Source organism: Mirounga leonina, unplaced genomic scaffold, assembly GCF_011800145.1.
Source record: "Mirounga leonina isolate KUSES-001 unplaced genomic scaffold, KU_Mleo_1.0 Mir_199, whole genome shotgun sequence".
In the NCBI taxonomy this organism is placed as follows: domain Eukaryota; kingdom Metazoa; phylum Chordata; class Mammalia; order Carnivora; family Phocidae; genus Mirounga; species Mirounga leonina.
The window spans coordinates 13,366,713-13,390,753 of record NW_023270498.1 but is presented as its reverse complement, the minus strand read 5'-3'; the positions used below and the strand labels follow the sequence as shown (position 1 = coordinate 13,390,753).

At 40.8% G+C, this 24,041-nt stretch overlaps 1 protein-coding gene and 1 pseudogene across 3 annotated transcripts in view; both read left to right on the top strand.

The window, feature by feature from the left end:
• Positions 1-24,041, top strand: part of RALA (RAS like proto-oncogene A) — a 74,699-nt gene that overhangs the window by 22,689 nt on the left and 27,969 nt on the right. The window contains exon 2 of one of the 3 annotated variants that reach the window (XM_035026526.1): positions 2,269-2,372. The exons of 1 other annotated variant lie outside the window; for it this stretch is intronic. The gene's annotated coding sequence lies outside the window, so the exon portion shown is untranslated. Of the gene's footprint in view, positions 1-2,268; positions 2,373-18,547; positions 18,748-24,041 lie in introns of those variants that run through there. One more of the 3 variants, XM_035026525.1, reaches the window with a different exon arrangement.
• LOC118024575 lies at positions 14,675-16,661 on the top strand (annotated as a pseudogene).

Here is a 24,041-nt window from a genome sequence, read left to right as displayed (position 1 = left end):
ATTCCTATCTACTTTCCAGCCTTATCATTGTGTCTAACATAAAGCCTTGGACATTTAAAGCCCTTAAGTAAGTGTTTCAGCTCCGTGCCACCAACTTAACAGCTGCCCTGCCACTTCTCCTATATAGCATGACATTTTTTCCAGGAAGTCAGACTTAACTTCCCCATCAGCACACCTTTATAGAGGCTGTGGTCAGATGCCTGTGGGCTTCAAGAGTATCTCTCACTGCCTAAGCCTCTAAAGTCATATGTACAGGTTTGGATGATCGTAAATTTTAAAAGGGTCCAAGGTTCCTAGTGCAGTCCTCATTTTACAGATCTGAAAACCATGGTCATTAGAGAAAAACCAAAGACTTCAGAGACTGGTAGGTGGCAGAGCCTAGACCGCTGACTCCTATTCTAGTCTTTTTTAAAATGCTCTAAGTTACCAGGGGCTTTGATTATATTTAAAAAACACTATGAAAGTAGGAAGTGAGAAAAAAGTTAACATACCCGATTTGTTTTACCAGTAAGTTTTCCATCAACTAGGAAGTATTTTTTGTCATTTTTCACGGTTAACTCATTCATTCAACAAATACTACCGTAAGGATCTACTATGTGTTATGGGCTACATAAAGTAATGGAGATGTAACAAACAGTAAACAAAGAAAAATTCCCTGCCCCCGTGAATCTCATATTTTACTGAGGGGAGTCCTAAATGATGTGAGTGAGTAAGACATGTGTTTATCTTCTAGTAGAAGGCATGGCAAGATAATTTAGGACCTTACATTTCATTGTAAGACTGTGTTATTCGGAGTAACATGGAAATTCTTCTCAGGAGTAGATCTATTTTAGAGCTTACAGATTTGCCAGCACATCAGATGTGGGCTGTGAAAAAGGAGGCAAAAATGACTCAAGGGTTTTGGCCTGAGCAACTCAAAGAATGGGGTTGCCTTTTACTAAGATAAGGGGAAAACTGAGAGAGAGAGGTAGGTTGAGACAGGTGATACTAGGAGTTTAGTTTTGGATAGTTTGGAGTTTGGAACACAACCAATTGAAGATGTCGAGTAGGCAGCTGAATATAAGTCTGGCCTTCAGGGGAGAGATGAAATCTGGAGGTGTAAATTTGGGTGTCATCTCATATAGAAGTATACTGAGTGAGGTTATGAAGGAATGAGTATAGACAGAAAACAGGTTCAAGTTGAACCCTGAGATCCACCACACTTAGAACAAAGGGGATCAAAAGGGAGCAGCCATAGAGATTTGAGGAAAACCAAGTGATTATGGTATCCTGGAAATAAAACAAGATATTTTTCTTTAAAGATTTTATTTGTCAGAGAGAGAGCACAAGCAGAGGGAGAAGCAGACTCCCCGCTGAGCAGGGAGTCCAATGTGGGACTCAATCCCAGGACCCTGGGATAATGACCTGAGCCATAGGCAAACGCTTAAGAACTGAGCACGCTTAAGGACTGAGCCACCCAGGCACCCCAAAACAAGGTATTTTAAGAAAAAGGGAATAATATCTGGGTCAGCTGCTGCTGCTAAGTGAAGTATAATGAAGGTTGAGAATTGACGATGGGCTTCGCAACCTGAAGATCATTGGTGATCTTTTTTTTTTTTTTTTTTAAAGATTTATTTATTTGACAGAGACATAGCGAGAGAGGGAACACAAGGAGGGGGGAGTGGGAGAGGAAGTAGCAGGCTTCCCGCCGAGCAGGGAGCCCAATGTGGGGCTTGATCCCAGGACCCTGGGACCATGACCTGAGCTGAAGGCAGACGCTTAATGACTGAGCCACCCAGGTGCCCCAAGATCATTGGTGATCTTAACAAAAGCCTGGTAAGAGTAAGCTTGGGGAGGAGTAGGGGAGAAAAATTAAGACAGTGCGTTGGAGAAATGGAAGGAGGGTTGAGAGTGTTTATTTGGGGGTTTTTTTTGTTTATTTTTAATTTTGTTTTTTAAGAAAGGAGAAATAACATGTTTACATTCAGTAGAGAGGGACAGATTGATGCATTGGTTTTCTGGGCTTTCTGGAGCGATGTTTGGAGTCAGCTAGAGAGAATGGGATCCTACTGCATGAGTTGGAAGCATTGATCTTACTAGTTTTCATTTATAGCAGGTTGGCAAGCCACAGTTCTGGAGCTAAAATCAGCCTACCAACTGTCATTGAAATAAAGTTTTATTGGAATGCAGCTGTGCCCATTTATTTAGCTATTGTCTCTGGCTGCTTTCAGGCTGTTGTGAGAGTTGCTACAGAGAAGCCTAAGCTATTTACTGTCTGGCTCTTTGCAGAACGGGTTTGCCGACCCTGGATTTACAGTAACTGAAAGAGGAGATGAAATATGAGCGGGAGAGAAGTAGAAGGCAGTGCTAAGGAACTGAACATTTTGAAAAAGGTATTCAAATGTTTTTTCTGGCTTGGGTCAGACCAGAAGGAAATGAGAACCTTGAATTTAGAGCAAAATGAGTTATAGCCTAGGTGCTTTTTCAAATTAAGGTGGGTTCTTAGAAGGCCTGCAGTCTCCAAAGGTATAAGCCAACCATGTAGTCAGCTATTGCTGTGTTACAAATGACCCCAATCTTAGCAGCTTTAAACAACCAACATGATTATCTCACAGTTTCTGGGGGTCAGGCATCAGAAGCAGTTTAGCGGTATGGTTCTGACTCAGTCTCTCATGAAGCTGCAGTCAAGGTGTCAGCCAGAACTCCCGTCATTTGAGACGTGGAGAGGTCTAGAGGTCTGGCTTTCTGTCTCGCTCACATGGTGCTGACAGGAGGCTTCAGTGCCTTGCCACAGGGGCTTCTCCGAGGGACAACTCACAGCGTGGTTTCCCCGGGAGAGAGTGATGAGAGCGAGTGCCCAGGACAGAAGCCTTAAGTCTTTTATAACCTAGTCCTGGGAGTGACATGCCTTCACTTCTGCTCTATTGTAACGGTCGTACAGATCAACCCTGGTACCTTACAGGAAGATACTGCAGAAGGGTGTGAATACCAGAAGGCGGGGGCTGTTGGGAGCCATCTTGGAGGCTGACTACACAGACTCGTTTGAACGTCTACAAACTTACATTGTGCGCCTCCAGCTTTGCCGGGTAGTGACCAGTGTTTTCGTAACTGCCCACAGCCGCTAGTAGTGACAGTTTGATTATATTAAAACCCAACCGCAAACACTGTTTAAATATTGTTTCCTTTTTCCTAAGCTTTTTTCTGTTCTGATTACAAAAGAAACATTCATGAAAGAAAACTGGAATTCAGAGAAGTAAAAGGCTCTGGAAATTACACATTTTTCATGTGCCTCTGTTTAGATTACTCTTACTGAGATTTTATTTTGCTGTCTGATGTTTTCCCTGTTTGTACTAATATGTAATGTGTTTTCATATTTCACATTATTTGTGAGCTGCTTTCACATATTTTGTGAAATTTTTCAGCGTCCTTCAGTACTCAGTGTCACTTTTTTTTTTTTAAGATTTTATTTATTTATTTGACAGAGAGAGACACAGCGAGAGAGGGAACACAAGCAGGGGGAGTGGGAGAGGGAGAAGCAGGCTTCCTGCTGAGCAGGGAGCCGATGCGGGGCTCGATCCCAGGACCCTGGGATCCTGACCTGAGCCGAAGGCAGACGCTTAACGACTGAGCCACCCAGGCGCCCCTCAGTGTTACTTTTTAATGATTGTTTTATAATCGCATTTTATGGCTATCCATAATTTAATTCTTTTTTTTTTAAAGATTTTATTTATTTATTTGAGAGAGAGAGAGAGCATGAGGGGGAGAGGGTCAGAGGGAGAAGCAGACTCCTCGCTGAGCAAGGAGCCCGATGCGGGACTCGATCCCGGGACTCCAGGATCATGACCTGAGCCGAAGGCAGTCGCTTAACCAACTGAGCCACCCAGGCGCCCTAATTCTTCATTTTTTAATTACGAATGTTACAGTAAATATCCTTGTTGTTAATTCTCTTTGTACAACCATGATTATGATAGCCTTTTTTCAAGTATCCGTTCTTACTAATAATTCACATACAAATTCAACAAAAGCAATAACTCTAGATATAAATTTTATATTTATATTAGTTTTTAAATAGGACCATGGAGAGGCTTCTGTGTTGAGGGTCCATAGACATTATTAGGTTCTCAAAAGTGATGGGGATACTCACGTCCTGAGTTCATTTGCAAAAATAGGTCAGTGACTATAAACTTACCTTACATAAACCTCTTGGGTTGGATATAAGAACATAACACATCTAATGTCCCCCAAACTCCTATATCTTATGATACGTATGTAAGGTAAGAAGAAAAAATGTTTGTGGAGATTTGCCACTTGCTGTAGTGATCTTAGTAAATGACCTCATTGTCAGAAGATTGAATTGCTTTGTAGTCAGATGTTATATAACATTGACATGGTTATATTAATTCATTAAGAAAATTGCACGAAGTATCTGCTGAACTTAGAATTATCTCTGACTATTCCATTTAATTTTTTTCTGAGGCCTTTTTTGGACATTAGTCTTGGAAAAGCTAACTTAGCTTCTGAGAGCAGTGTGTAATTTGTCCATAATGCATAATACATCGTAATTCCAAGTAATACAACATCACATTATCAGATGTGGGAGCAGTCTGTCTCCTTTGCTGGCTCTCTTTTCTCTACCCATCCCCTCAATCAGCAATTTTTTTTTTTTTTTTTTTTTTTTTTTTTTTCTGAGAGAGAAAGCATGAGCCAGGCAGGGAGGGAGGGACAGAGGGAGAGGGAGAAGCAGACACCCCACTGAGCAGGGAGCCCAGTGTGGGGCTCCATCCCAGGACTCTGGGATCATGACCTGAGCCAAAACCAGAAGCTTAACCAGTTGAGCCACCGAGGCACCCCTCAATCAGCAATTCTTAACTGGAGTTCCTATTCTTGTTGGGGGAATGTCTCAGGATTTTACCAATACTGATTACCTGTTCTCCAGTCATTTTCTAGAGTTTGATTTGTTTATCAAAAGTATATGTATGTTTTAGTTATTTGCTAGATACCATGCTAGATGCTGGGATTTTTTTTCAGAACTGAAAAAATAAGCTCCTTGCTGTTGAAAAGCCCCCAATAATTAATGTGGTGTGAAGCACTGATAGAAGTTATGTCCAGAATGCTCTGGAACCACCAAGGAAGTAGCCACTCAGGCCCCAGAGAGCAGTTGGAAGGCTGGACATGCTTCACAGAAGAGGTTCTGTTTAAACAGCTTTCTTTACCCTTATGTACACATTTCACATTACCCTGTTAGGCCATTGTTTTCATTGAAAATGTTTTGATCCAGTTGTATGGATCAAGAACTTTTTTCATGATTTACTTAATATGGTATCAAATATGCATTAAGTTAGTCATCTTAGAAATAGCTAAAAAGTATATTTATAGAGTAAGAAGCAATTTAAATTTAATTATCTGAGTCTCTACCAGCCTCATTTCTACTGTTTGAATCCTTTGTTGGGAGCTTATACACAGTTCATTCATTTTTTTTTTTTACCATAATTAAGTAATCAGAAAGAATCTGCCAGTCAGCCAAAATTTGCCTTTTTCTTTTCCTCAGTATTTTTAGTTTTAAATTCTAAACATTTTCTCTCAGTCTGTAGCTTATCCTTTCATTTTCTTTTTTTTTTAAGATATTATTTTAAAGTAATCTTTACACCCAACATGAGGCTCGAGCTTACAACCCCAAGATCAAGAGTCACATGCTCTACTGACCGAGCTAGCCAGGCACATCTCATTTTCTTTTTGAAAGGGAAAAAAAAATTTTTTTAATTATGAACTCAATCCATTTGATATATCTCAAAAGATGTAATACTTTTCTTCATTTACCAACAGTAGAAGTTAGAAATTAGCTTTTAAAAACCTCAGCAAATGGCAAACAAATCTCCTTGGAAGTCACAGTCACATATAGAGTGCATCCCGGAAAAGAGGAGGGGCAGGTCAGGTACCATCTGCTTTTATGAGTTTCATCAAATACTGGACCTACTCAACGGTGGACAGAAAAGTCAGCTCTCAAAAAGGAGTATGTTACTACATGAGGCTTTTAATACACACCTTCTTAAGAGCACGTAGTGGTGGTGTGGGGGCGGGGGGTAATGACATGTTTTCTGAACTAGATCTAGGAAGTGGAATCAGTTTGTTCTCTATACCTTAAGGGCTGTCCACTGGTTAATGACTTTTTTTATTTTTTAAAGATTTTGTTTATTTATTTGACAGAGAGACACAACGAGAGAGGGAACACAAGCAGGGGGAGTGGGAGAGGGAGAAGCAGGCTTCCCGCTGAGCAGGGACCCCGATGTGGGGCTTGATCCCAGGACCCTGGGATTATTACCTGAGCTGAAGGCAGACACTTAACGACTGAGCCACCCAGGTGCCGCCTAATGACTTTTTTTAAAGACTAAATAAAAACAAACCAAACACACACACCCAAAATGGAAAAGGAACGAATACTACTAAGATGTCCCTGCCTGCTGTCCGGAGTGGAACCAGGGAGCAGCTTCAGCAGTCCAGATTAGCCTGTTAGAGAGTCATCACAAGTATGCCTTGCTTTTAAACAACAACAGAAACTTTTTTTTTTTTTTTTGGAAACAAAAGATCAAAAACTAATACTGATCACTTTTCTGACAATATAGAACTACTCCGAATTAACCAGTATCGGGGGAGGTGGGGGGCCATACCGATGGGCCCTGCCTCACACAAGTGCGTGTGGGGAGATGCAGGGCATATGTCGTTATTGGAAGGACAGGTCTTAATTTTTGAGTCAGACCTCCCTTTTAGTACGATGCTGACACCAGCCGTGCAGAACGGGCTCTGTAGAGACGTTCATAGCAGCACACGCCTGCGGCTCCTCTTCGGTCTCCGGCTGGCAGGGGCAGCCGGTATTGCGTCATCAAACACATTCTTTAGGCCTTTCCGTATGAGTTCAAAGCACTCCACATACGTGATAGCCTTCAAGCAGTCTCTGGAGTGGTAGGCTTCTGTTTGTTCTTAAAGCTTCTCAGTAGGAGAGCGGTCATCTCTGATATCAGTTTGGGTCCCAACCAGCAAGAAAGGGGTCTTTTCTCAGGTGCTCACTCTTCTTTCACATTTTGAATGAGGACAGAGACAGCAGTGAAACACACAAAGTCCAAGAGTATGTGGCTCTCCACCAGTCATAACCATGACTGCATGGTTGTCAGAAACAGTTGGGTACATATTCAGAGGGAAATGTGTCCTGTAGGGAATCAGGAGACGCATTTTACCAGCAGCACCATCCACCATCGCCCACAGCAATGCACTTGTTTATTTGTCTGCAGTGCTGAGACAGTTTTGTATCTTTTGTGAGTATTTCAGATTTTGTGTTGACCTCAGCTTCTCCGCTGGGGCCTTTCTGTCCTTTCATTTTCTTCTACCTGCATCATTTTTTTTTTTTAAAGTAAGCTCCACACCCATGTGGGGTTTGAACTCATGACCCTAACATCAAGAGTCTCATGCTCTACCAACTGAGCCAGCCAGGCACCACTCCTTTCATTTTCTTAACTGTCTTTTATTTTTTGAAGGGAGAAAATACGTTTTTTAAAATTGGTTTTATTTGAATATAGCTGACACACAATATCACATTAGTTTCAGGTGTATAGCATAGTGATTCAACAAGTCTGTATATTACGCTGTGCTCACCACAAATGTAGCTACCACTTGTCACCATTTTGGAATGAATAAATCCCAGGAATAAAAGGCACACCATAGGAATGTAGTGGATGATGGTGTAATCATTTACTTACCTGTCTTTTGAAGAGTAGCAGTTTTTCATTTTGATGTCCAATTTATCAGTTTGTTCTTTTGTGGATTCTACTTTTGGTATTCTATCTAAGAAATCATTACTTAGGGGTGCCTGGGTGGTGCCTGGGTGGCTCAGTCATTAAGCATCTGCCTTCAGTTCAGGTCATGATCCCGGGGTCCTGGGATGGGGCCCCACATCGAGGTTTCTGCTCAGCGGGAAGCCTGCTTCTTCCTCTCCCACTCCCGCTGATTGTGTTCCTTCTCTCCTGTCTCTATCTCTCTCAAAAAAAAAAAAAAAAAATTACTTAACCCAAGGTCACCTAATCCAAGGCCACATGCCTAATTCTTTGCTTTCTTCTAGAAATTTTGCAATGATAGGTTTTACATTTAAGAATGGTCCAATTTGAGTTAGCTTTTATATATGGTACTTTCCTTTTTTTTACATATGGATATCGTAATTGTTCCAGTGTCATTGTTGAAAAGACTCTCCTTTCTGTACTGCATTGCCTTTTGCACCTTTGTCGACAGGGGTCCAAAACTGTGAACAACCCACTTTTCCATCAGCAGGCAGATAGGTAAATGAGTGGTGGTGTATCCATACAGTGGAGTGCTGTGCTTATACAGGCAACAGCAGGGATGTATCTCAAAATTATGTGGAGTGAAAGAAGCCTGAGGGATACATATTGCATAATTCTAGAAACCCTAGAAAATGCTAATTAACCTATATAGGAAACAGTGTATTTAATTCAATGTATTAAGGAGGGTGGCGATAGAAGGGGAGATTACAATGGGTCAGACTTTCAAATACATGCAGTTTATTATATATTACACCTCAATAAAGCTGTTACAAATAAAATTCTAAAAATTCTATAGAATAACACAGTAAACTTTCGATAGCTAATATTTTTCTTTTCTTATTCCTTAATCTTTTCTTCATACAATAACCCCTGCTTTATTATTCCTATTAAAAAATGGTGTGTAGGGTGCCTGGGTGGCTCAGTCGTTAAGTGACTGCCTTTGGCTCAGGTCATGGTCCCAGGGTCCTCGGATCGAGCCCCACATCAGGCTCCCTGCTCAGCAGGAAGCCTGCTTCTCCCTCTCCCACTCACCCTGCTTGTGTTCTCTCTCTCGCTGTGTCTCTCTCTGTCAAATAAATAAAAATCTTAAAAAAAAAAAAAAATGGTGTGTAGATCTCAACAAAGCATTCAGAAAATGTGATCATTGTAAACTCATTTTGGGTATACCTTCTGTTTCTTTATTCAAGTCCTTATGTCATGTCAGTTCCTACAGGGTCTGTTATCTTTCCTTGGTACCATTGTTCAACTGCGTAGAACCCACTTTGTTATCCATTTAACTCAGAGTCCCCCAAATGTCCACACTTATTTCACTAGTAGAAACTAAAAAATGATTAGGATCAAGATATATAGGGTTTAAGGGGAAAAGTGTAAAAAAGGAAATGATCGGGGACAGATAACATAGGGAGATAATATTACAGAATTTAGATTTTAACCTAAGAGCACTACGGAGTCTTTGAAGAATTTTAGCTGAGCCATGTCAGACTAATTTCCCTTTTAATGTGATAGGTTGTAGTTACATAAAGAGGCAGGCAATATTAACAACCAGGGGCTTTGTATCAGTCTCTTTGGTATTTTAGTTAAAATGTAGTTTTTTGGGGGTGGCAGAGTCAATACTCTTCTTCTGATACTTTAATTCATTCCCAGGCTTTGTACATTATAGTTGCATCCTGTCAAGTGAAATATAAGTAGCAATTCAAAGTTCAGAGCTACCTCAATTTTCTTGCTTCTGCTTCTTGGATTTGTGAGAATGACAGCTATATTTAGACTTAAGAATTTAGTCCACTGGAATTAAATACAGGCTTCATGTATTCATCCTTGCTGTTTTTCAGTATGAAATCTTCTAAAATGGCATGTAAATGGTTTTAATATCTTATTTTTCTTCCTTTCAAACCTGTAGAGTCAAGGTTCACTAATTTGGGATTAGTTATGATTCTCGGTAAGGCCCTACTGATTCTCGATGACAGCAAGAGACAGCAAGAACCCAGAAAGGAAAAAGGTGATTTAAGAGCAGTGGCCAGGCTTCTGGCAACTGGAATGCTCTGTTGTAAAAGTGACTTCATTGTTAGAAGTTTCTTTGTCTTCATGCAGCACCTGTCACCGCCTAACCGAGACCATGTTTTTCAACACCTGGCATAACATGAAACTACTAGATCATATGAGACCAGTCCTTCAGGAGGTGAGTTGAACTCAGTCCTCCGGTAGGATGGATTGGTGACTGTGGAAGCCCATAAGTGGGTACCAGTTACTGCTAAAATAAACATGCTCAGCCCGTCCCTCGAACTGAACCCTGGGTTTTGGGATAGAGCAAAAGAATGAGAATAAGGGGTACTGGCTTCAAAAGTCATGTGTGAGTACGCAGTGATTTCCTGTCTACTCTAACTACACGGACGCAGATACGTGGATTCTGCTGGACCATGCCATCCTGGGTCAGTTCCAGTTTTAACTCTACCACAGCTTTCTGTGGAATTTCTTGCAAGTGACTTAACTCTTCTCCAGCCCTTATTTCTTCTTATGAAGGATGAGAGAATTGACTATTTTAAGACTTCCTTCTCAGTTCTTCAGTTACATTGTATTTACTTGACTTAACATCTTACAGTAAAACTTCTAGGTAAAAATGGAAATAACTTTTTAAATCCTATCACTTGTAAAATTGGAAGAAACAGGCTAGTATACCGAAGGGGATATTGTATTGAATGAGGTCCCTAGGTAAATCTCACTTTCTATGGGGCCTGGACCTTCCAAATGTTAGCTCTTTGATTATCAGATTGTCCTCTATACTGAAGCCTATGAGCCTTACATGATAATGAGATGCTACAACTTTGCTTCTACCCCCAGTTTGAATTTAGGTGCGCATGTTTAGTGTTTTCATTTTAATATATGGTTGACTTTTGGTAATGCCGTTTAAAGAGATGGGAAGCTTCCTTGTGCATGGGCCTGCTACCCAGCCTATGATTCCCGACCATTCCTGATGAGCCATGACTATCCCTCATCAGCCCCTTCCACCCACTCGCTCACCGGCCCACCCCCCGACCCCACTTACAGTAATAGAACATGCATTCTGCTCTGTATTCTGGCTGTTAGACGTGTTGGAAATGACCGAGGAGGCTTGTCCCTCCTTGACCACATAGACAGTTGCTGTATGTGGGACTCGTTTGAAATTAATGTCGTCCAGTCTCTGTTCCTGCCTCCATCAATCCATCTAGAATCCCAGTGGTCTTTATTCCAGACATAATGATGATTTGCCCTGTGGTATCATTGCTGACTCTGCTCCTCCTCTTCTCAACTGCCTTTCTTTCCCCCTCATTTCCCCATACAAAGTCCAGGTATATTTTTGCCCATTTCTTGGCTAGTGTTAGGAAACTTGCAGTGACAGGTGTACAGAACTTAGTGTCTGGTACAAAGTAGTATATTCAGTAAATGTTAGCTGTTTTTAGTCTTGGCCACTTTCTATTAAATGAATCAGATGAAATTGCTGTTTTGTAAGTAAAAGAAGAAATCTAATGTTGGCAGTTTTATATAGTTCAACTTTATAGATATACAGAGTGATGGTTTTTAACCAGGATGCAAATTAGAATTATCTAGTCAGCCTTTTGCAATATGTAAATATACACTGCCCCCATCCTATCCCATTGAATCAGGATCTTCATGCATGGATCCTGGATAAGTACTTTTTTTTTTTTTTTTTTTTTTTTTTTTAGAGAGTGGGGGCAGTGCACAGAGGGAGAGAGAGAATCCCAAGCAGGCTCCATACCCAGTGTGGAACCCACTGCTGGGCTCGATCTCACAACCCTGAGATCATGACCTGAGCCAAAATCAAGAGTCTGGCGCCCAACTGACTGAGCTACCCAGGTGCCCCCTGGGTAAATGCATTTTTTCCCAAAGATTTTATTTATTCATGAGAGACAGAGGCAGAGGGAGCAGCAGGCTCCCCATGGAGCAGGAAGCTCAATGCGGGACTCAATCCCAGGACCCCGGGATCATGATGTGAGCAGATGCTTAACCGACTGAGCCACCTAGGCCACCCCATGGGTAAATGCATTTTTAAAAAGCTCCCCCAATGATTCTGATTCATATTCCTGCTAAAATACCTGTCAGAGAATCTTCCCTTCGGGTTGTTTTTCTTTTAATGTGCAAGTTCTTTTATACATACCTGTATGTTTTTCATGTAATCCATTAATCTGGTCATGAACTGAAACTTAATTTTTATGACTCCACAAATTACCGTTATTTTTAACTTTCAAATACGATCAAATCTCAAATTAAGATTTATCAGTACTCAATCTTGGAAGGCAAATCTAGGTGCTATCGGATGTTTTCATGATTTTCAAGGAATTTCCCAAGTCTTTCTTTCCCCCGGTTGTGAAAGGTCACTTCACATTATCTTCCATACAACTTAAACTTAGGATTTTGCACTTTTCCAATATACTCTTGCCTTTTCACACAAAAGAGAATAAACAGTAGTAAGCGGGCCACAGTTCAGTTTAACTTACCTTGACTCACGTGACTCACAATGGCAGCTTACCCATGTAATTTTAATGTAGCCAAGAGAAAATGGAGGGAGTTTCTTTGAACAGCAGCTTCTCCCTTCACTGATGGTAATTTGTGTCCTGTTCTCTTGTTGTTAACCAGTGTTGTGAAATCTCTGGGTAAGTGGGTTCTAGATAAGTCCAAAGTTACGGGCAAAATTTTTCTGGTAGTTCATTGGCAGCTATAGACAAAAATAGTAAAACACAAAAAAGAGGATTCTGAGCTTTTTTCTACCTCCCGCCACCAAGTTCTCTCCGATTTGCATTCCTTCATCATGAAGTGGGCTTGCTTTAGTGGCATGCATACTCTCTTAAAATACAGAGAAATTTAAGGTTAGTGTGGCTCCTGAAGAAAAATGACTCTCAGATTTGTAAAGCATTTCATTAAAGTGTATGTATACACTAAACAACATGCAGCCTTTGCTAGTTACCTCAAAAATGTTTTATCAGGAAGGAATATTGAATTTTACCTAATGCCTTTTTCTTGTCTCTTCTGTTGATTATATGGGTTTTCTCATTTGGCTTATTTATGTGATTAGATCATATTCTAGCATTCTTATTATTAAGCTGTTAGTATTTCTGGGATAAAACACATTTAACTGTAATGGATTATTCATTACTAAGAGGTAAAAATCAGGTATTTGTATTTTACGAAATGTTCTTTAATGAAATTATAATGTGGCCCTTTTTTTGATATGATTACTGCTATTTTGGTACCACTGGCTTTTATTACCCAAATAAAATGATTTGGGTAGTTTTTCTGTGCAGCCCTTGAGAATTCTCTTTTTATGTTTAAGAGAAATTGCCTTTAAAACTGTCTGGGGCCCGGGGCACCTGGGTTGAGGCTCTGGGCGCTCAGTCAGTTGAGCTTCCAGCTCTGTGCTCAGTGCAGAGTCTGCTTCAGATTCTTTCTCCCTCTACCACTCCCCACTCACACTCTCTCTCTCTCAAATGAATAAATAAAATCTTTAAAAAACAAACAAAAGCTGTCTGGGGCCCAAACCCTGTAGAAAGGTCATTCTTATCAGTTTCTTCCATAATGGTAGTAAAGTTTAGATGGTAAACACTTAGGATTTGGATTTTTAAAAATCCTGGCTTCACTCCAACAGTGTGACTTTGGGCACCTTCTAAAAGCTCTCTGTGGCTGAGCTGTAAAATGTGGGTTATAGTTTTAATGTCCTTTAAGAGTTTCTCAAGATACTCAAGTAGTTGAAAAAGTGTCCAACTTAAATACTCAATAAGTGAAAATATTTATTTTCCTCCAATGTTATTATCTTATCTCCAGGTATTTTTTCTCAATTTCCCTTTTTTTCTTTTTCCTGCTTTCCTTGGGATTTTTCTCCCAGCTTCTTGAACCATATGATTGGTTTGAATGCTCTGTATAAGATAGTCCTGGTGGGGCGCCTGAGTGGCTCAGTCGGTTAAGCGATTAAGCGTCTGCCTTGGGCTCAGGTCATGATCCCAGAGTCCAAGGATTGAGCCCTGCCTGGATCTCCCTCCTCGGTGGGGAGTCTGCTTCTCCCTCTGCTCCTCCCCAGCTCCTGTGCTCACTCTCTGTCTCTCAAATAAATAAAATCTTTTTTAAAAGATAAGATAGTCCTAGAAGAAGATAAAAATTCAAAAATATTAACATTGGGTAATAGGACCACACAGGTGACTTTTCCGCTTGTCTCTTTACTCTCAAAGTTTTGTATGATGAGTACATGTTACTTTTTATAATAATGAAAAATTGAAGGAGTACACATCCCATGCATGTGTGTGTATGCACGTGTATGCATACGCACACATGCATACGTTTATGTAGGCGGTTGATCAACACTAATGATAACATTAAGAGTACTCCACAGCATTCAGGATAGCCTTCGGAAATGAGCCTGTGGTAAAGAGATTTGCAATGGAGAATTTAGTTGACAAATACTCAAGTTGTTATTAAACATAAGTTCAGATCGTCTATTTCTTATATTCATTGTTAGAGTTTTTAATTAAAAGCAGTGGTATTTCCTGTCTTTTTGCTGTGCCATACTTATACAGTAAGCATCATAGAGTCCATACCAAAAGCGTAATGCAACTATGTGGATGCCTGGTGCCATGCATAATAGCAAGTCAGAATTTCAGAGGTTACCAGTTTCTATTTTCTTTCTTTCTGTGTTTTGAATGAGTCCCTGTTATTATTTAAAAAGAATTGGCTGCTGGCCCTCCGCTCCGCCCTGCAGCTCCCCACTGCCTTCTCTCTGCCCACCATGGCCCTACTGCACCCCCGGTCCAGGCACGCTGTCCCGGTTCATTGCCACCTTCCACCCAGGCCTTGCTCTGCGGCCTCTGCCAGAGCCAGCTCCTGGTGGACCCATGTGGAAATGGGCCCCCCAACATCCTATCCGGGGAGTCCCAGAAGCCTTCCAGAGAGACACCAACAGCAAAAAGATGAATCTGGGAGTTGGTGCCTACCGGGAGGTAATGGAAAGCCTTATGTGCTCCCCAGCATCCGGAAGGCAGAGGCCCAGACTGCTGCAAAAAATTTGGACAAAGAATACCTGCCTGAGACTTGCTGAATTTTGTAATGCAGCTGCAGAACTAGCCCCAGGTAAGAACAACCAAGTGCTGGAAAGTAGCAGGTATGTCACCCTGAAGACCATTTCTGGAACTGGGGCCTTGAGGAATGGAGCCAGTTTTCTGCAAAGATTTTTTAAGTTCAGCCAAATGTCTTTCTGGGGAGCCATCCTGGGAAATCAGGGATGCAGGCATGCAGCCAAAGGTTAATTGATACAATAACCCCAAGATGTGCGGCTTTGACTTCACAGGCACTCTGGAGGACACTTTGAAAATGTCACAGCAAAGTGTTCTTCTCCTGCATGCCTGTGCCTGTGCCCACAGTCCCGCCGGAGTGGACCCTCGCCCTGAGCAGCGGAAGGAAATCGCAACAGTGGTGAAGAAGAACAGCATTTCTTGGCATTCTTTGACGTGGCCTCCCAGTGCTTTGCCCGCGGTGATGGCAACAAGGACACCCGGGCTGTACGCCACTTCATTGAACAGGGCATTCATATTGGTCTCGGCTAATCCTATTGCCAAGAACAGGGGCCTGTATTGGGAGCACGTGGGAGCCGTCACTGTGGTCGGCCAAGATGCTGAGGCAGCCAGAAGCTTGGAGTCACAGTTAAAGATCTTGATCCGTCCCATGTATTCCAACCCTCCCTGATCAGTGGGGCCCAGATTGCCTCGACCATCTTGACCAGCCCCATCCTGACCAGCCCCGATCTGGGAAAACAACGGAGGCAGGAAGTGAGTGTGCGGACTCTACTGGTCCCCGGCCTCAAGAAGGATGGCTCCTTCCACACTAGCAACACATCACTGACCGGACTGGCATGTTCCGTTTCACAGGCAGAGAGGCCAAGGAGTTCTCCGTCTGTATGACAAAGGACAGCCGCATCTCTGTGGCAGGGGGTTACCTTGCCCTGCCTTTGACTAGGTCGCCAAGTCATTTCCCTGGTGACCAGGAACAGAGACAACCTTCCCTTCTCTGGCCTCCGCTGTTGGGAGAGTCACATGGAGGAAGAAGGATGGTGGATGGTGGCGAGCCGGTCACTTCTTTCAACCACAGGACTTAACACTCAACCACTGAATGTGTTTCTCAGAAAAGAACATGTCGTGGAATAGGGCAGGGGCATCTGTGCGGGGGAAACTTTGTGGCTCAAAACCAAACTCCTGCTCATCCTTTAACTCCAGCTCTTCCAAAAGAGTTTACATGTACAAGAAAGACCTAGCCCCCCAAAAAACACAAAAAGCAAAAAACCTCTCGATCATACCATTGCGATGTTCCAGAAGTTTTCACTGCCGCACATGATGGTGTTGGGGGCACCTCTGTAGATCCAGCCTGAGAATAGCACCTACGGGAGGCGTTGCCGGAAGACCCAGCTCTAGCATTAGCAGGCAGCCTCGTGTTTGTCCTCCCGTGACTGAGCAAGCTGATTGGCCACAGACCTCCTTACAGAAATCGTGTTGCATGAAAACCAGCAAGCGTGCTGCCACTGCATGAGGAAAATAAAAGATGTCGTTTTCTGTCTTATTTAAGAAAGTGAAAAGGTTCTTTTTCATACTTTCAGGCATTTTAATGTTCCTGTCTTCTCCCTTAGCATTGCTGTTCTTTGCCTTAAGCACAGAGATCGGTAACTAGCCTAGGTTCTCATCCTGTTAAAAGAGCTGTAGTAGAGGTTAATTGGTACAAAGGGAACTTCTCTTTATTGCTGTAGAGTTCATCTTTAGCTTGAAATCCCTAGTTTATGGGGCACCTGAGTGGCTCAGGCGGTTAAGCATCCCGCTTCAGCTCAGGTCATGATCCTGGGACTTGGAGGATCCAGCCCCGTGTCGGGCTCCCTGCTCAGCCTGGAGTCTGCTTCTCCCTCTCCCTCTGCCCCTCCCCCTGTTTGTGCATGCTCTCAAATAAATAAAATCTTAAAAAAAAATAAATTCTTGGTTTATAAAAATAGTTTCAGTACTTAATTTGCAGAGCACGACTGATCAGTATGGCCCTTGGTAAATTCTTAGTTTTAGCTAACCTGTCTCGGTGCTATAAAGAACACATTTTTTTAAAAAATCATTTCAATTCTTCTCTATAGCAGCAGTGAAGACTACCGGCTCTCCTTTCTATTTTCTCCCACTTGTGCCTCACTCCTCCTCCTTTTCTGTGACAGATATTGCCTAATCTTAACTTTTTTCTTTATTTATGATTACTTGGTCACTCATTTCAGGAAACCTATTTATTCTTAAAATTGGTACTGGATAATTGTATTCTTTAAAACTGAGGCTAATCTGGGGCCCCTGAGTGGCTCAGTCAGTTAAGCATCTGCCTTTGGCTCAGGTCATGACCCCAGAGTTTTGGGATCGAGTCCCCGTATCACGGTCCCTGCTCAGCGAGGAGTCTGCTTGTCCCTCTCATTCTGCACCCGCCCCCCGCCCCGGCCCCACTCGTGCTCTCTTGCTTGCTCTCTTCCAAACAAATAAATAATCTTAAAAGATAAAACTGAGGCTGATTTTAATTAGATGTCTTTGAGATTTTCATAGTTTCTGAATTTGAAGTATTTGGGGATTTCAAGTAAGCCAACAAAGAATTTTAACTCAAGTTTGTAGTGAAAGCCAATAGACTGACTTCTCTGTGTCCCTGACTCCCAGTGAGATGACAGAGGAAAATATAGTTTACAGACAGAAATTTGTAAATTCATGACAGCACTGAGAATGGGAACAGATGGATGACCATCAGCAAAGCAAAGGTTTCCCAGATTTTAAAGATTTTATTTATTTATTTGACAGAGAGAAACGTAGCAAGAGAGGGAACACAAGCAGGGGGAGTGGGAGAAGGAGAAGCAGGCTTCCTGCCGAGCAGGGAGCCCGATGTGGGGCTCGATCTCAGGACTCTGGGAGCATGACCTGAGCCGAAGGCAGACACTTAATGACTGAGCCACCCAGGCACGTCCTTCCCAGGTTTTAGAAGGCAGAAGACAGATGGCATTGATGGATGAACCGGGGTGGAGGAAGCCCCAGTCCAGCATACCCATGAGGAAAAGCTGCAAGTGGAATCTCTCCTTCCCCATAGATTGCTGAAGAGACTTTCAGCTGAGTCAGTAGGAACAGAGGAGAAGAGATGGTAGGACATGATATTATGCATGTATGCATTAAGAGCTAACTGGGTGTTCTGCCCACACACCCAGCCCCTACAAATGTTGCAACAACATTGGTTCCCCTGCTAATTTTGGAAATCTGCTTTCAAAAAAAGGTTTCTTTTTAAACTCCAGCCTGAGGAGGACTAAGATTTCCAGTGAAAGTGTTAGTGACCCAAGGTAAACTCTCCTTGTTTGGATATTTGGAGAAGAATCCAACCTGTCATCCTGTTGCTTGCCCAAGAACCTTGAAGTGAAGCGTTGTCTGTGTGCACATGGAGTCTCCAGATCTGTAATGGGAAGTAGATCTACCCACCACCAGAGGAAACCTGCTATGGTGGCCTGGGGAAGCTAGAGGAAAGAAAGCCTAGCCAGTGGGGACATGAAATTATATAAAATGTAATACGATACTATTGCCAGATTAGTACAGGATATGAATTAACAATTCACAAAATAACTACATGGAAAAAATATTCACACTCTTCATGTAATCAAAGATGGAAGAGAAATAACAGATCTTTTTCCTAATATATAAGTAGCAGGTTTTTTTAAAGAATACTAATCGCTAATAGGAATATTGTAAACAATTTTACAGTCCTTTTGAAAAGGAATTGGACATTATGCCTAATAAACCTTTAAACAATCCATTCATTCATTTCTGTTTCTTAGAGTCTACCTCATGAAAAGCATTTTAAGTGTAGAAATAGATGGTCATTCATTGTTACACTGAAGAATTCTAACCAGCTATAACGTCTTCTATTACAGGACTTGGTAAGTAAACTGCTGTACATCTACAGAATGACATATTAAGTAGCCATAAGAATTACAGCCATGAAGTCAACAAAACAACACTGAAAAACAAGTATGACTTGAGTGGAAAGGGATGCAGAAAGCAAACTTGTGTGTTACAACTTAACCTCTTCCCACCATGTCTCAGTACTTGATTGTGAGATCCTTGAAGTCAGGGATCCTGACTTGCTTATCTCTGTGCCCATCTGCTACTGCCCCCTGATGCCTAGCATGGTACCTGACTCTCAGTAATTATATATTGACTCAGAAGATGGGCATAGGAAAAAGAAACAGGAAGGAAATCCAAAAATAAGCCAAAAGATCAGAGAAGCCACTTTACACAGAGAGAGCTAGCTTACTAATGAAACATGCGTTAAAAAGCAGAATTTAACATGTCTTCATGTGAACTTAGATTCCTTAAAAATATTTCATGACTATTTACTGTGAAAGTTTTTGTCAATATTTCTTCTAATATCTAGGGTTTTTTCTTCTAATATCTAGGGTGTTTTTTTTTTAAGATTGACTTATTTTATTTTAGAGAGAGCGCAGGAAGAGGGCAGAGTGGGGAGAGAGAAACTCAAGCAGACTCCACGCTGAGCACGGAACCCAACACTGGCCCAGTCCCACAACCCCAAGATCACAACCTGAGCCAAAACCAAGAGTCGGTCGCCTAACTGACCGTACCACCCAGGCGTCCCTCTAATGTCTAGGTTTGATATAAGTCTTATTTACTTGAATGATTTTTAAGCTGGATTCAGACATGATTAATTCAATTCTTTTTACTGGTTACATTTTTTAAAATAGCAAGGCTTTCATAGACAATATGAAGTTCATAAATCTATCAATAAGAGAAACTGTAACCATATATATCTGTACCTAATTTATAGCTCATACACAGTAGAACCTAAAGCAGATATAAGTTACCCAAATTATACTTTTATATTAGATCTGTTAAGCATCCAGGCTCTGAGTATTATTTCTTTATCCAGTTTTGGAGCTGGTAAATTCAGTAAATAACACTTAATGTATTTAATTATAAGTAACATATTTGCATGGTTCAAAATTCAAATGATTACTATCTGTTATGTATCCTTCCAGAGTTACCATAGCAGTACAGAAGCAAAGTGTATATTGTTTATAATTATTAATTATTTACTGTTTTCGTAAACTACATAATCTTATTTCAAAAGCATGTTTAGGGGTTCAAAGACAAGTATTAAAATAGCTGTAAATAGTAGTTTATCAGTTTTTTACCTTTCGGGTTCCGCCCTGTTACTTATTTCTCAACATTATTGAAATCAAGTCATAAAAGGATGCCTGGGTGGCTCAGTCGGTTAAGCATCTGCCTTCAGCTCAGGTCATGATCTCAGGGTCCTGGGATCGAGCCCCACATCGGGCTCCTTGCTGGGCAGGGAGTCTGCTTCTCTTTCTCCCTGCCCTTCCCCCCTACTCATGCGCTCTCCATCTCTCTCACTCTCTCTCTCTCTCAAATAAAATCTTAAAAAAAAAAAAAAATCAAGTCATAATATGGTAACAAAACCACTGAGGCCTGGGTGAAAAAAAAACACTTAGGCTATGCTTAGATTCTTGTTTTAAATTATTTTGCTCTATTAAAAGATCAGTATTGATTTCCATTATTTCCCTGCATGAACCCTTCTCACTACCTACCCTTCCCCCCCCCCAACAAAAGGCTGCTCATTCCTCTTTTCCTTACCCATCATGTCCATTCTAGCCAGAGAGTTGGGTGATTTGGCTTGAACTTTCCCCTTTACCTCTCACATCTAACCTGTCCCCAAATTGGTTGAGTATCTCTTGAATCCATCCTCACCTTCTCCCTGGCCCACACTCAAGTCCACGTGGCCCTCTAGCCTTCCAGCCGTTCTGCCTGCCTCTGAGTCATAGTCTCAGTCTTCAGAACTCCCGGTGGGTCTCCACTGCTCTGAGGGAAAAAATCTAAATTCCTGGTACATCAGGTTCTATTTCTGGCCCTTTTTACTTCTTCTGGCTTCATCTCTCACTCGTTTACCTGGTTGGCTAGTGCTTTGTCTTTTAAGTCCCTCACTTCCTCATTTGTTCTAGAGAATTTTTGTTAGTTTTAACTGTGGCAAGGGCTTTACCTTTGTGCTGCTGTTAGTAATTTTGCCCTGACTGGTGGCAGAATGTATACTGCATAGAAAGGTAGGATCTTCTAAAAAGATGCTTAAAAAGATGAATTTTTATGTTACGCATACTTACTCTATTAGACATCTTCCATATGCTGTTTTATTCATGTTAACTTTGGCTTTCCAAACAAGCCAAGACCCAAGGAGATAAAGTAATTCGAGCCTTTGTGATTTTAAGTCTGTGCTTTGATATCTGACATGTTTGGCAAATCATATAAATAAATTTTATTATTCAGACAAGGCAAAATGTTAGGCCATCTTTAAGTGGTTTCCAGCTACTGTATCTTTAAAACAGTATTACTCTCCTTAGTTCAGTCTTTATGATAATTTTGTATTCTCCTTATTCAGTGCAGCTTGAATAATTGGAAAATATTATGTTGTTACATTTTAAAAATAAAGCAGTGCCTCAAAAATAAAACTTTCCGACTTTGAATGTTGCTCATATAGAGCTTGATTCTATCCTTTAAAGTGGAGGAAGACCTCCTGAGACTTTAGGGTGACAATTACTACTAATGTTATATTTCACCTGGACTTCCTTCCACCTTCTCTTTTTAATAATGACTGATTAATAAGGTTTTGTTTATAAATATTCAAAACAGTAGTTTCTTTGTCACTTGATATTTGTCAAAGATATATTGGAATTCTAAAAGTATGAAACAAAAAAATGATGAATGGGACTCTGTCAAAATTAAAAGCTGCTCCTCTTCAAAAAACGTGTAAAGAAAATGAAAAGAGGGGCACCTCGGTAGCTCAGTTGGTTAAGCGACTGCCTTCAGCTCAGGTCATGATCTCAGGGTCCTGGGATCGAGCCCGCATCGGGCTCCCTGCTCGGCGGGAAGCCTGCTTCTCCCTCTGACCCTCCCCCTGCTTGTGTTCCCTCTCTCGCTGTGTCTCTCTCTGTCTTATAAATAAAATCTTAAAAAAAAAAAAAAAAAAGAAAATGAAAAGATAAGCCACAGACTGGGGGAAAATATTTTCTGGTAAAGGATTTTGTTCCAGAAAATGTAAAGAACTGAAAAAACAAAAACCCAATTTTTATAAACGGGCAAAAGATTTGAACACCAAAGACATAGATGGCAGACAACCACATGAAAATATGCTTGACATGATTTGCTATTAGGAAAATGCAAATTACAACCACAGTGAAATACTACTACTCATCTACTAGACTGACAGTACCAGAGAGAAAGCAGCTACAAGTCGCGTACATGTTAGTGGAAATGCAGAAGGGTACAGCCACTTGGAAAATATATTTAAACACAAATTTACCATGCAGTTTAGCAATCCCATTCCTAGGTACTTACCCAAGAGAAGTAGGAAAAATATATATATGTTTATATACACACACACAAAGACTTCTATATGAATGTTTATAGCTTCTTCATCCTTAACATCTTTTAAATGGAAACAACCCAAATAAATGTGAATAGATAAATAAATTGTGCTATTTGCAGGCAGCTGAATACCATCCAACATTAAAAAAAGATAATATGCACTCCTGGTACATGTAACAATATAGATGTATCTCAAAAGCCATAGCTAAGTAAAAGAAACCAGGTACAAAAGGTTACATACAATATGGTCCATTTATATAACGTTCTGGAAAAGGTCGTAGGAACTGAAGTTGGATCAGTGGCTGCCAGGGGATGGGGTCATGGGGGAAGATTGACTGCAAAGGGATAAGAGGAACCTTTTGGGGGGGATGGAAATGTTATATATCTTGATTGTGGTGGTGGTTACATGATTCTATACATTTATCAAAATTCATTAAAAGGGTGATTTTATTGTATGTAAACCAAACTGCCTTTAAAGAAAAAGTTAAAGCCAGTTTTCAACATCAGAAACTATCTTCACAAATTTAAGGGTAAAGAAAATTCTAGGAGATAGATCCGATGACTCCTAAATCAGGTCCCTTGTCTTTTGAGTCAGTGGTGTTTTTTTAATTGTAAATAAATTCTTATATATTAAAAAATAATAGTCTTTTTTTATTAACAGGATTTTGTGCCTTTACCAGTATATGATCTTTTTTCCCCACAACAGGATCTATCTTCATTTATTTGAATCACTCTTTATAAAGTTAGTACATTATTAAATTGTCTTCATGTGTATCTTAGACAGTTTGTGTCAGTCTTATGTACCCTTTGTGAGTGCTGTTGTAAATTCAGTCTTTTTTTCCATTATATATATATATTTTTTTTTTTTTTTTTAATTGTTAGACATTTGGTTGTTTCCAGTTTTTGGCTACTGTGAATAAAACTGTGAACATTTTTTTTTTTTTTTAGATTTTATTTATTTATTTGACAGAGAGAGACACAGTGAGAGAGGGAACACAGCAGGAGTGGGAGAGGAAGAAGCAGGCTTCCCACGGAGCAGGGAGCCCAATGTGGGGCTCGATCCCAGGACCCTGGGATCATGACCTGAGCCGAAGGCAGATGCTTAAAGGCTGAGCCACCCAGGCGCCCCAAAACTATGAACATTCTTGTACAAGTCTTTTTGTAGACATACATCACTTGGGTAAAGCATAGGAGTAGAACTTTGGGTCATAGGGTATGTATATGTTTAGCTTTTTGAGAAATCACCATTTTTCAAAATAATTGTACCATTTTTATACTCCCATCAGCGAGGCATAAGAGTTCTGATAGTTCATCATCCTTGCCTACATCCAATGTTGACTTTTTAATTTTAGCTATTCTAGTGGGCATGAAGTAGGATATCCTTGTGACTTTAATTTGAATTTTCCTCTAATGTTGAGCCATTTTTAATGAACTTTTTGGCCAAAAAAATATCTTTTATGAAGTGTTTATGAAGGTCAAGTATTATGCCCAGTTTTTATTGGGTTGCTTATAACTTTTTCATTACTTTGTTGGAGTTATTTATATATTCAGGATGCAAGTCCTTTGACAGACATAATAAGTTGCGAGTATTTTCTCCCAGCCTGTGGCTTACCATTTAATTTTCTTAACAATCTCTTCTGATGAACAGAGGATTTTAGTTTTGATAGTCCAGTTTTTTCTTTTGTACTTCATATATTTTGTGTCCTCTCTAAGAAGAAATCTTCTCTCTCAGGGTCTCAAAGGTATTTTTCTGTTTTCTGAAAACTTCATATGTTCGCTT